General features: G+C 39.5%; 1 protein-coding gene across 6 annotated transcripts in view; it reads left to right on the top strand.

The window, feature by feature from the left end:
• The window catches only part of SYTL4 (synaptotagmin like 4), a 210671-nt gene that overhangs the window by 160818 nt on the left and 35704 nt on the right, over positions 1-14149 (top strand). The window lies entirely within an intron of this gene.

Raw genomic sequence — 14149 nt, 5'->3', positions numbered from 1 at the left:
ACCGGTTTATTTTGCCACCTTTCAAGGTGGCTTCGGAGATCTGCTCCTGGAAGAGGTTCCCTAGAGCCCTCAGAAGGGGCACAGAACTCTCATATCCCCTGTGATGGTTTGTCAAGCATCAGATGTTCCTTTAGCCCCTAAAGTTGAATGAGATGGTTGGGTTTTTGGCGATGAAATCATTTGGTTAGAATCTTGGTGAATGAACAGGTGATTTGTTTTTCATTAGCCAACATTCTCTTCCACCCAGTAAATACCCGGCTTCTTCAGGACCAGAGGACCTAGCATTCCAGAATATTGCTTTTGGCAGGGTTGACCCTAGACCTTGTACATTTGTGACAGAAATTGGTCTTCATTGCATCCTGGACCTCCTATTTTTAACTGGCTTGTTTTCTGTTCTTTCAGCTCCCCACACCCCACTTCTCATAAATCCATTAATATTAAGGTGTTAATGACTTAATATGTTTACCTCACTAGGCTGTGGAGAGAACAATGTTGAGGCTCTGATGAAGTCTTTTGTTGTAGTTGTAAATTGTTTTTAAGCTCCTGTTGGAAATCCAAGTAGAAAAAGACCACTGGCTTGGCTTGTGGGACTTCTCCTGGCAGGGGATGAACATTTCTGGTAACACAATTTTAGGTGCCTCACTTTAGGTCAGAGCAGTGAAATGGAACTTGGAGGCCTATTCTGGGATAGTTTGTCGGTGACTGTATGTAGCATTCTAGTTGAAGCTCTCTGAACTTATCCCCTTAGTGCTACTAGTAATGATTGTTAGAATCTATTGAGCCATGTACTGTGATCAGTTCTTTACTTAGTTTTCTCATGTAATCCTCATAATAACTGTGTTGTAGGCACTACAGTTATAGCCATGTTAGGATGGAAAGGAGACTAAGAGGTTAAGTGCCTTGCCCCCAAATCACCCAACTAATGAGGGGCTGAACTGAGCCATCTGACTTGTGTTCCTATCCCCTGTTACACCACTTGTGCTGTCTTATATTTTAGGAACACCAAATAGCTCACAGGTGAGGACTAAGTGATGAAAAATTTCTCTTCCAAGCTGAAGCATGAGTTTTGTTCCTTGACTCCATCTCAGATGCGCTACAGAGACTTTGGGCCACTCTTACCTCACTGATTTCTTACCCTCTTCACAACTTCACTTTTAACATGGGGCCAATTGCCACATTACCACTATAAACCCCCACCCCTGAGTATACCTGGCTTAATGAAGCTTCTGGGGCTCTCAGTTCAGTAGTAATTATCCTGAAGTTAGGAGACGGTAACCCTGGATTCTAGGGATGTGTGCCTGACTCAACTTCTTCCTTTCCTGCTAGCTAGGGAAGAAATGGGGGTGGGGTAAATGATAAGGATTTCCCAGAAGCCATCTGAGAGAGCCTGAGGGTGAGTGTGTGCTTGTTTTATCTGGGATGGATGGAGCCCTTTAGGCAGGGACACCACAGAAGAAAATGTCCTCCTTGATCCCATTTCTGGGCCTTTGCTCAAACTGTTTCTTTTTCCTGAAAAGCTAACTTGCCACCTGTACCCATCCTCCTGCCTTTAATTCCTATTCATCTCTCAAGATTTAGCTCTAAGGCAATTTCCTTTGTGACAACCTTACCACACACACAGTTCCTTCCCCCAAGCCAGATTACCGGTTATCCTGTCCTAGAGCACTTTTTTTACACCTCAGGGAAGCCCTGACCATCTCCCTTAGTTGTTTTTCCACATGGAAGGTTGTAACCTCTTTTTATTTTAAATTTTTTTAATGTTTATTATTTTTGAGAGAGAGAGAGAGAGAGAGAGAGAGAGAGAGAGAGAGAGTCACGAGCATGAGTGGGGAGGGACACAGAGAGAGGGAGACACAAAATCTGAAACAGGCTCCAGGCTTTGAGCTGTCAGCATAGAACTGCATGTGGGACTTGAATTCACAAACCGTGAGATCATGACCTGAGCTGAAGTCAGATGGATGCTTGACCACCTGAGCCACCCAGATGCCCCTAGAAGGTTGTAACCTCTTTAAGGGCAAGGTCTGGCTCTTGGCGCTCCCTTTCTCTTAAGTACAAGAGATTAACAAATATTGGTGCCAGCCTGGGGATGCTAGGCCTTTAAGGGCCTGAGGTCTGGTGGTGGTGGGATTAAAGTACACAAAACAACTTCCTGAGGCACTAAATCCTAGAACTAGGAGTTTGTACTTTTAAATGTCACTTCAGTGAGGCCTTATCCAATTACCTATTTAAACTTGCAACCCCATCCCTGAACATTCTGTGCTCTTTCTCTACGTTATTACTCTAATGTAACATATTTTGTTTTTTTTTTCATTTTTCTTATTATCTGTCTCTCCCTTGCCCCTCCATAATGTAAATTCCATGTGGGCAGGATTTGTGTCTGTTTTATTCATCAGTGGACCCCAGAACCCATAACAGAGCCTGGCACATCATAGGTACTTAACTAATAGTTGTTAAATCAGTTAATGAATTATAGTACCATTCTAGGAATTGGCTCGTTTGTGCTCTCCTGGACCTGAAACTAGGTATCCCTAGACTGTCACCTTACAGTTATAAGGTTGCTTCAGGCTCAGTTCTCACACAGCTTTCCTTCTGCTGAGTTTTGCTTTGAGACTGCATTCCTGATGACAACTTTGACCTAGTTGGAAGTACTTCCTCTCCTTTTTTAAGGCCCAAGTTTCTGAATGGAAACTTCTTTTTTTTCAGCTATAAGCATTATTTTTATTTATTTACTTATTTACTTACTTATTTATTTATTTAATTTTTTGTCCCCTTTTATTTATTTATTTTTTCCTGAATGGAAACTTCTAAAGTGAAAATGTAAAGGGGCTGTACTTCTTGTTGGTAGGAGGGCGGACTTACACTGAGAGGAGAGGGTGTAGATTCTCAGATGTCTCGAAGCCTTTCAGGCATTTGGCGAGGAAGAAAGTTATTGTGCAATGGGGAAGTGTGCAGCTCCAAAGAATAAAAGGTGGCCCAAGTTCGGTTTCTGGCCTCAAGTTTCCCTTAGCTTTTTAGGCATGAGGAGACTATTGGATTATAAACTTTATGGAAAAGACACTGCTGAGTGCTATGTGTGTAGTACTTGACTAATTTTATACTAGGAGAATTATTCAGTGTGAGGAAACCACTATGTGACATTAAAGAAAAAAAGTTACCATTGTGTTTAAATGTTGTTTGAAATATTCAGCAAGAAAAAAAAAAGCTAGAATTCCCTAAAAGACCGGCTTGGAAGGAGTTGGGTCCTTGATAGGGTGGTAAATGTGTGATTTTCTATCATGTGATGTGTGTTAAATTCTTTAAAACTGACATTTGTATTAAAAAATGTCTGCTCAGCCTCCTCTTCTCCTAAATTTATCTTCCCAGCTTCTGAACAGTGAAGTGACCTAGGGCTCAGTCCATGCACTTTTTTCCATCCAAAATCTTCCCAGAAGCACCCATCCAGCCCCATGGCTTGAAATACCATCTATCTATACACTCGTCACTCCCACATTTATTTGTGTGACCCAAATCTTTCTTCTAAGCTGCAGCCTCATACATCCAATGGCCTATTCGACATCTCTACTTGGGTGTCAAATAGATATCAAATGTAACAGGGCCAAAACTGGGTTCCTGATTCTTCTCAAATCTCCAGCCCTTTCCCTCAGCCTTCCCCATCTCAGTAAAATGGCACCATCATCCACTCAGTTGCTCAAGTCAAGAACCTAGGTTTGCCCTTGATTCCTCCCCTTCTCTCACCTCTCCATATCCAATTCATCAGCAAGTCCTGTTGACCTGATCTTCCAGCTGTGTCATATATTCTGCCACATGTCTCCATCTTCTCTGCCTATTACCCTAGTCCAGGCAACACAAGGCCACAATAAACATATTTGCACAGTACTCAAGAATGGATGTAGATATATATAACACACACAGATATTTCTATGGGATAGCTTTCTAGTAGAATTGATGGGTCAAAGGATATTTACATTAAAAAATGTGAATAGGCTGTGCCAAAGTGACATCCAGGAAGGTTTACATTCTTACCACAGAGAATGCTTTTCTGTATGCCCTTGCTGAGGATGGCCAGATTTTTGCTAATCTGGTAGGTTAAACATGGTATCTAACTGATTTAACTTTCATTTCTCTAATTACTAGTAAGGCTGAGTATTTTTGTGTGTATACTAGCTATTTGTGTTTTTTTCTGAGACTTGCTCCTTAATATCCTTTGAACATTTTTCTTTTGAGTTACATATTTAATTTGTTTGTAAGAACACAATGTTTATTAGGGGTATTTATTCATAGCCTGTTACACAGTACAAGTTTTTTTCTCTTGTCATATGTCATAACTTTGTTCATGATGTGTACCCCTCTTGTAATCAGATAAAACACACTATAAAACATTTAAAAAAAAAACATGTTCATGGGATGCCTGGGTGGCTCAATTGGTTGAGCGTCTGACTCTTGATTTCAGATGGGATCATGATCCCACGTTCGTGGGGTCGAGCCCCATGTTGGGCTCTGCACTGAGCATGGAGTCTGCTTAGGATTCTCTCTTTCTTTCCCTCTCTCTCCCCCCCCCCCCGCCCCACTTCCTCACTTGTGCACACTCTCTCTTTCTTAAAAAAAATGTTCATTAGATTTAACAATTAGGAGATCAGTGATGACATCAGTACAGCAGGAGAAGAGAAGGCAGATTGTAGAGGATTAGGGAGTAAGCACTAAAAATGACTGATAAGGAATATGGTATACACTTTGAAAGGCTTGGCTACAATGGGAAGGAGAGAGTGTTTCTTATAGACAGTTGGGCTCAAGGAACAAGATAATCTTGTAAATTTTGTTTATTTTAGGAGAGAGATGAACCCATTTATGTGTAGATGGCGTAGAACTTGATACGTCATTGCTGAGGAAGCAGAAGGGTGAGGGCTCCAAATTGAAAGAGGTGGAAAGACTGGCCTTAGAGAAGGGGAGATAGTTCTTCCATTGAGACAGGAGGGAAAGGGGCAGGATTCATGAAGCTGTTGAGAAGGAAGGAGCTGTGGAAGGACAAGATTTTGAGGAAGGTCCCATGTGATGCAAGCAGTGAGGGATTGGGATAGCATTTGAGAGGGATGAAAAGAGGAGCTTTTTAGAGGCCTATAATCCAGATTACGACATCATAGGGAGCCAAGAAAGGCTTGAATAACTTGAATTTGTCTCCATGCCTACTCACAGAATCCTGTGTCCATTCTCTCCAGCAGCACTCATCAGCTCAGGTGTAGAAGCAGAGTGTAGGTGATCTAGTTTGGGGGATTTTTCTGGGTAGCTGTGACAGAAATATAAAGGGGCAGGAGATTGGGCAGTGCTGGCAGAATAGAAATGGAAATGGAAATATAAATATAAATAGAAATAGAAATAGAAATAGAAATAGAAATAGAATAGAAATGGTGGAACTCTGTGGCTTTCATATCCGTGATTATCTAATTCTACTTTGAACTTGAGTAATTCTTAAGAGATGGAAAATTTTCATGGCATCTTGCACTATTTTTTGTTTGTAGCTGTATTAATTCAGGCATCAGAATAGCTTTACTAACAGTGCCCTTAAAGTATTGTTTGTAACTTGCCAGAAAGCATGGGTTGATTTACTGAGGGCCTACAATGTGCTAGTTTCTAGGCTAGGCACTTGAGAGAGAGTGGAGAAGAAGACCATGGCCTTTTGTTCATGGAACTTACTTCATCAGGAGAGGTATGTGTTAAACGTTTAACTATCACATAATTAGTGATTTCATTGCATTTGTGGTAAGTTCAGTGAAGTTTAATTTTTTTAGAAATCAAATTGTCACATTGCTTTCTCTAACAGGTTTTATCAATTTACATTTGCCAACAAAGTGTGAGAGTACCTCTTACATCTTCCCTTTTTAAAATTGAATATTGTCTTTTAAAAAAATTTGCTTAATTGATAGGCGCATATGAAAGCATTGTTATTACCAGTAAGAGTAAAACTTTTTCTTTGTTACATCTACTGGCCATTTGATCTTCCTTCAAGAATTATCTGTTCATGCTCTTCTTCCGTTACTTACCTCTCCTTGTTTTTAGTAGATCTCTCCTCAGTGTTTGAACCCATTAGCCACCCTTCTCTCTCTCCTCCCTTAGCTCTGGAAATTATAAAATATATTTTACTTAGTCTCTGGCCATTCCCTTTGGATCTCCTTTGAACTTCTTTCTTATCTACCTTGGAAATGTTGGTGTGATTAGGGATCTGGCCACATTTTATTCCTTGACCCAACAAAAATATAGCAAACATAAGTCTTATGTTCTTCTCTCCATATCCTACTCCCCAGAGGTAACAGTATTAAATTTATATCTCTTCCCAGACATTTTCCATGCATATATAAAATATTTCCTTCCTTCCTTCCTTCCTTCCTTCCTTCCTTCCTTCCTTCCTTCCTTCCTTCCTTCTTTCCTTCCATCTATTCATCCATCCATCCATCCATCCATTCTGTCTTCACTTATATGTTAAAAAATACACATGGAATCATCATGTATATGTTTTGCAATTGATTTTTACTTAATATTTGAGGCAAGCCTTTGATGTCAGTAAAAATAAAATTATCTCTTTCTTTTTAACAGTGGCATAGTATTCCATTATATGTATATGCCATAATTTATTTAGTCAGTTTCTTATTGATATATGTTTATATTGTATTACTTTTTTGATTATTCAAACACTGAGCATCCTTATGATATATACAGTAAAACCTTGGATTGTGAGTAACCTGTTCTACAAGTGTTCTGCAAGATGAGCAAACATTTCTAATAAATTTTAACTTGATAAATAAGTGATGTCTTGCAATATGAGTAGTATGTGATGCTGAATGTCACATGATCACAACTGAGCCAATGGTTCATGAAATTAACTTTGATATACAAGTGCTTTAGATTACAAGCATGTTTCTAGAATGAATTATGCCTACAAACCAAGGTTTTACTGTATTTGTGTATATACTTGAATATCATTAGTTTTTCAAAATGGAATTGCTCCATTGAAAAATGGTAAGTGGTAGGGTGTCTGGGTGGCTTAGTCAGTTGAGTGTCCGACTTTAGTTCAGGTCGGGATCTCACAGTTTGTGGGTTCAAGCCTCATGTCAGGCTCTGTGCTGACAGCTCAGAGCCTGGAGCCTGCTTTAAATTCTGTGTCTGCCTCTCTCTCTGCTTCTCACCTTCTTGCTCTCTCTCTCTCTCAAAAATAAATAAACATTAACAAAAAAATCTAACAGAAAAGTGGTAAGTGGTGCTAAAGATCCAGAGAAATTTAGGAAGATAAAGGCTGACTACTGTCCACTGGATGGAGGTTTCTGGTGACCTTAGAGCAATTTCAGGGGGTGAGTGGGTTAGAATGCTTCTTTTGGTGGGTTAAGAAATGATTGGGGATAGGAGGTGGAGGTAGTGAATATGGACAATTCCTTATAGAAATTTGGCTCTGCAGAGCAGTGAGAGTGGTAGTAGGGGAAGGGTTGAGATTTATGGATTTTTTTTTAATTTAGGAGGGACTTAGACATCTTTAAAAGCTGATGGGAAGGAAGGGATAATTTTTTATACAAGATTCTTTTTTTATTTTTAATTTTATTTTTAATTTTATTTATTTTTGAGAGAGAGAGAGCAAGTGGGGTAGGGGCAGAGAGAAAGGGGAGAGAATCCCAAGCAGGCTCTGCACCATCAGCACGGAGCCCCATGTGGGGCTTGAACTCATGAACCTCAAGATCATGACCTGAGCTGAAACCAAGAGTTGGGGGCTCAACAGAATGAGCCACCCAGCTACCCCGGAAGAAAGGGATAATTAATGGAACAAAGTCCCTACAGGGTGAAGTTTTTATGCCAGACGAGAGAGGATCCAGAATGAAGTGGAGGGGATTACCCTGAAATAAGAGGAAGAACATTACAGTTGGGAAGAACAAAAAGTGAACATAGATGAAAATAGGTTTAAAGATTTGGTGACGGGAACTTGTCTGAGGGCATTTATTTTTTCTGTGATGTAAGAGGAAAGGTCATTATTTTTTAAAAAATATTTCTTTATTTTTGGGAGAGCACAAGCAGGGGAGGGGCAGAGAGAGGGGGACAGGATCCAAAGTGGGCTCTGCACTGACAGGCTGACAGCAGTGAGCCCAATGTGGGGCTTGAACTCATGAGCCATGAGATATGACCTGAGTTGAAGTCAGATGCTCGACCAACTGAGCCACTCAGGTGCCCTGAGAAAAGGTCATTCTTTTTTTTTTTTTAATTTTAATTTTAATTTTCTAAAATTTACATCCAAATTAGCATATAGTGAAACAATGATTTCAAGAGTAGATTCCTTAATTCCCCTTACCCATTTAGCCCATGCCCCCTCCCACAACCCCTCCAGTAACCCTCAGTTTGTTCTCCATATTTGAGTCTCTTCTGTTTTGTCCTCCTCCTGTTTTTATATTATTTTTGCTTCCCTTCCCTTGTGTTCATCTGTTATGTGTCTTAAAGTCCTCATATGAGTGAAGTCATGATATTTGTCTTTCTCTGAGTAACTTTGCTTAGCATAATACCCTCTAGTTCCATCCATGTAGTTGTAAATAGCAAGATTTCATTCTTTTTGATTGCCAGGTAATACTCCATTGTATATATATACCACATCTTCTTTATCCATTCATCCATTGATGGACATTTGGGCTCTTTCCATACTTTAGCTATTGTTGATAGTGCTGCTATAAACATGGGGGTGCATGTGTCCCTTCGAAACAGCACACCTATATCTCGTGGGTAAATGCCTAGTAGTGCAGTTGCTGGGTCGTAGGGTAGTTCTATTTTTAGTTTTTTGAGGAACCTCCATACTGTTTTCCAGAGTGGCTGCAACAGTTTGCATTCCCAGAAAAGGTCATTCTTTAGAGCAGGGGTTGCAGTGGGGTAAGGTGTGGGTTGGAGATTTTTAGTGCTTGAGGAAGGTTTGAAATAGTTATTGTGGTGAACAGGAGAGCATAGTTGGAGTGTCAGGCAGTGTTGAGGTGAGCTTGGTGACAAAGAATTCATATTGATAATAATCTACCAGATTGTGTTTTTTTTTTTTCCCCAGTAGATCTCAGTAGCTCCAGTGCAGGCATAAAGCACAACAGTTGAGCTCTTCTAGAGTTACATTTTTATCAGATATTTGCAATGAAAATGGGTTATTGAGGATATTGACAGAGTGAAGTTGAAACATTAGAACTCAAGCTATCTAGGAAAGGAAGTGAAGACAGGAAGGAGCTGACATAGCAGCAGAAGGGTGTTTGAATTCATGATATGAAAAGTAAAGTCCTGGATGATAAACTCTTAGGTGTGACTGAATATGATATTTGATATTTTTGATGCCAGCTCATTCAATCAACAAATATTTATTGTATGAATATTATGTGCCAGACACTGCTCTAGGCACTGAAGATACTGAGATGAACAAAACAAAGTCCCTTTTCTCATCCAGCTTACTATCTAGTGGGGGAGATTATTCATTTTTATAAAAGGGCATCCTCCTTGATATGCTGATTACTGATTGTGTAGTTTTACTTAGAACTAATAATAAAGTCAAATATTTACATATACAGGGTGAGGAAAGTCCATCTAGACATTTTGAGTGCCTTGCTTTATTGTAAGTTATAGTAACTGGATTATGAAAATGCATACCTCCCCCCATAAAACTTTTTAATGTACTTTCATATGCTATGTCAGAACTGAAGATAAACCAAATATATATGTGCATAATTTAAACATTTTAGCAGTTTTAATTTTTTATGCTTTAGTATTTTTGAATATCAGGCATTGTTTCTAGCTTAGACCAGATGTTGGTAATGCATGTAGTAATCTTGTTCCAGGGATTTGATGTAATATGTAAAGTAATTATGGTTAAGCAGTTTAGAAGTGAAGGAGGGCTCGTAGTACATTCATATTTTACCTTTATTTTATATTCTCCATGTATACCTACTCTTTTGTGTATATATTTTATGTATATATTTATTAATATTTTATTTGAAATAAATTAGCATTTATTTTATGTCTTATAGGTCTTAAATAAACCTTAAGATTGTCTGCCACAGGTATAGTTAAGTTTAACCACAGGTTATTTGATTGTGTTTAAGGTTTCTGTGGCCATAGCTAGGTCACAGTATCCCTAAAATTAAAAAAGAAACCAAATGCATGAAATCACAGTTAGGTGTGAACATGGGCTGGATTAGTCACAAACCATCATGATTTCTCATCTAAGGGGACTGCGTGGGTGAGTTTTAGGTGACATGGCCTGCAAGAAAGAATTGGATGCTTAGCTAGAGTTCAGTTAGAAATCCCCATCATCGGTGACCCTGGTAGAAGAGGGTCTTCTCTGAAGGGATGATGGTTTATAATAGCTTGTTGACTAAAGAAAGATAATGGTGTTACACACAGTCATGAGACTTAATGAAGAATGACAACGTGTTGGTTCTCACCACACTTTAAAAATGTTTTATGCATATAAATGACCTGGATTTTAAAACGTTGTGGTTGTTTTTAGTTGGGGATTTTTGATCTTTTTAAGTTTTTGAGCTGTTAAGGAAGGGACTTTGGCAGAGAAGAGGATGAACTGGCCATCCTCCCCGGCCCCCCATCAATCTCATGGCGCTCTCATGAGACTGCCTGGCTCGTATGAGAGGTAGCTCTAAGTGTAGGTCTTGCAAGCTGGAAAGAAAAATGCAATTTGACTTATATATGCATTTCTCCTGTTGCCAAGGGTGGTATTTGGACACATGGTCTCATTTTTATGATCTTTTATATATACTTACTTCTATGTACCATATTTATGGATATCTGCCTTCCAGAACTGGTGGTAGGTTTAAGACATCTGGAGTTGCTGAGGAGCAGGAAAAAGTGTGAAATCATGAAAATAAGACCATATTTTCATGTATCCAAAAAAACCACTCTGCAGGAGAAATATGTGTATTAAGACAGCTTCCCTCTGGGACTTACTTTAGAAAAGTTTGTATTATTTTAAGTGGGAATTTCTTCAAACCACTTATGACCAGAATTTGGTGGCATTGAAAGGTAACCATGTGGTTTCAATCGGGAGGAAATTATCCCCACCTGTGTGTGATTCTAAGCACTAAGGAAACATTATATTTTAGTTACTTCCCCCATATATTCCTACTGTCCTTTAGAAGGGAAATGCTGGATGAGGGGAGGTCAGGGGACTGAGAAAGTAAGCCAGACTGAGGGCCTCTCAAATGTTTATCTGTTACTAGCTGAAGACTTTTAAAAAACTCTTTTCCGGTTACTTAGGGTAAGATGTCTCTTTTCCAAACATTACCATGTATAAGCAATATTATCAGACAAAGAAGAGACTGTATAACATAGTGGTTAAGAGCTCAGACTCTGGGGGGCGCCTGGGGGGCGCAGTCGGTTAAGCGTCCGACTTCAGCCAGGTCACGATCTCGCGGTCCGTGAGTTCGAGCCCCGCGTCGGGCTCTGGGCTGATGGCTCAGAGCCTGGAGCCTGTTTCCGATTCTGTGTCTCCCTCTCTCTCTGCTCCTCCCCCGTTCATGCTCTGTCTCTCTGTCCCAAAAATAAATAAACGTTGAAAAAAAAAAAAAAGAGCTCAGACTCTGGAACCAGACTGGGTTCCAAAACCAGACTGTCACTTATAGGACAAATGACCTTGGGCAAGTTGTTTGCCCAATATGTGCCTCCCTACCCTCATTTGTAAACATAATAATGTAGTATCTGCCTCACAGTATGCTCATGAGGACTAAATGACTCCATCTTATATGAAGTGCTTAGAAAAGTGTTTGGTCCATAGTAAGCATTCATGAGGACTAAATGACTCCATCTTATATGAAGTGCTTAGAAAAGTGTTTGGTCCATAGTAAGCATTCTAGAAGTGTTACTGGCTTTCTACTCCTCTTCCTCTTTCTTCATCTTCATCAGCTGTTGGCTATCTTTAAGATATCTAAAACTGCTCAATGCCTCACTATATGCAAACTCCACTTTTATGGAACCTGTTTTGCAAAGGATTGTAAGGGGCAAAAGAACCATGGTGCAAACCCAAAATCAGAATCTTGTAAACTTGAGAACTTGTTTATAAATTTCTCGTTGTTAGGGGAAAATAACAACTTGGCTACCATAACACTTCTAAGAATGGACCTCAGTGTAGGAAGGCCTGGACACATTGTCTGAGGCATGGATGTGCTCTGTGGGTGAGGTTGTGGGAGTCTGGACCCCAGTTGACCATTGGGAAGCCTAAGTTGCCCTTTGGGTTTGGAGCCTTGATTCTGCTCTTCTACATTATCACCACTCTTGTTTTTCTTCTTTTTGATTCTATTTTTAAAATTTATGCTATTTTGTTATGTTTTATGTATCTTTGTAAGTCATTTTAAATCCTGTCTGGAACAGTGTATAAATAAATATCTTTTAAACTGATCATATCCAATTACTAACATTTACTTAATATTTATGCTTGTCAGCCTACCTCCATGCAGAGAGATATGGTGACTTTCCATCTGGACAAGACTGCTGATTAGATTTCTCAAATTTCATAGTAAGATGTCAAAATAGCCATATGCTTGTATCTTTTTCAAAACATATGGTGAATGATAATTAAACATCTACCAAATTGGCTGCTTATTGTAGACTGGGCACTATGTTCTACCCTTTATTCATGATGTACACTGGAATCCTCACAGCCTTAGGCAGGAGCTCCTATGATTAATCACTGTTTTTATAAATGGGGAAACAGAGACTCAGAGAGGTCAAATAACTTGCCCAAGGTCACACAGCAAAAAAAAAAAAAAAAAAGTAGGAAAGCTCTGATTGGAATCCAGGCAGCCTGCCCCCAGATTCAGTGCTTATAGGCACTATTCTAAGCAGTACTACTCGTAATTAGAAATCTAGCACATCAGAGCCCCAAGTCCTAGTAGAAGAGGCTGTTCTGTGTTACAGAACATTCACAGGTTCTGAAGGTTTTACCTCAGTGTTATGTCTTTAATATGCCCCTTTCTATCTCTACTACCACTGCCTTCTACCTTGTGCTCTCATCATCTGCCCTCTAGATTTATATCACAGCCTTCTCAAATCCATATTCTGCACAACTGTCAGAGTGTTCTAACAAGCCTTTGCATTACGTAAAACCCTTCAATGGTTCCCATTGTGGAAGGTTGATTATACGTTTCTGAGCACAGTATATCAAACTCATGGTATGATCCCACCCTACCCCCTGTCTCTTTCACATCCTCCTTTACAATTTACTATCCATTATTGCTATACTGCTTGCCCATACCGTGTTGCTTTATGCCTCCATGCTGTGTTCTCTACTTGATTAATCAACACATACACATTATTTATAGCTAGTTCATGTGCTATTATTGTTGGTATCTCTTTCTAGTTCTCTTTCCCCAAACTGGACTTAGTGTCCATCCTTGGTATTTTCAATAATACCTTGTGAATATATTTCTTTGGTCACCATGTTCTTTTATGATCATCTATTTAAGTATCTATTTCAATAGACTGTGAACTGCTTTGGGGCAGGGGCTATGAATTATTTTATCCTTAGCCAGTTAGCACAACACTTAACATGTAGTTGGCCCTCTGAACTAGTGTGTATTCTGTAAACAGTGCAAAATACAGAGCTGCAGGTCGGGGGAAGAAGTCGGATTTTAAAGGCCGGAAACCACACAGACATTCAAAGGTAACTACCAGGACAGTAGAGGGAGGTGTCACAGAAGAATCTTTGGGCCAGATACATTTACATTATTTAACCCAGGGGCCAGAAGGGGCTCAGGGAGATGGGAGTAGGGGTCTGTATCCAAAGAAAACTTGGAAAAAGATAGAGAAACCAGATTTAGCAGCTTTATAGTTTGAATCTACCTTAAATTTGTTTGCATGGCTTTGATTAGATGTCTAAGACAGATTTTGATAAAATATTTAGAGTTGTTTTCTTGGAGGGACATCACCCTAAAATTGAAAGAGACAGTTGAGGGGCACCTGGGTGGCTCAGTTGGTTAAGCATCCGACTCCTGATTTTGGCTCAGGTCATGATCTCACTGTTTGTTGAGTTCGAGCCCCATATTAGCCTGCATAGCCTGCTTGGGATTCTCTCTCTCCTTTTTTCTCTCTCTGCCCCTACCCTGCTTGCTCTCTGTTTCTTAAAATAAATAAATAAACTTAATAAGAAAATTAA

The sequence above is a fragment of the Felis catus genome, chromosome X (genome assembly GCF_018350175.1).
Source record: "Felis catus isolate Fca126 chromosome X, F.catus_Fca126_mat1.0, whole genome shotgun sequence".
Taxonomy (NCBI): domain Eukaryota; kingdom Metazoa; phylum Chordata; class Mammalia; order Carnivora; family Felidae; genus Felis; species Felis catus.
Note: the sequence above shows the minus strand (reverse complement) of the source record. Positions and strands in the feature narration are given on the sequence as shown.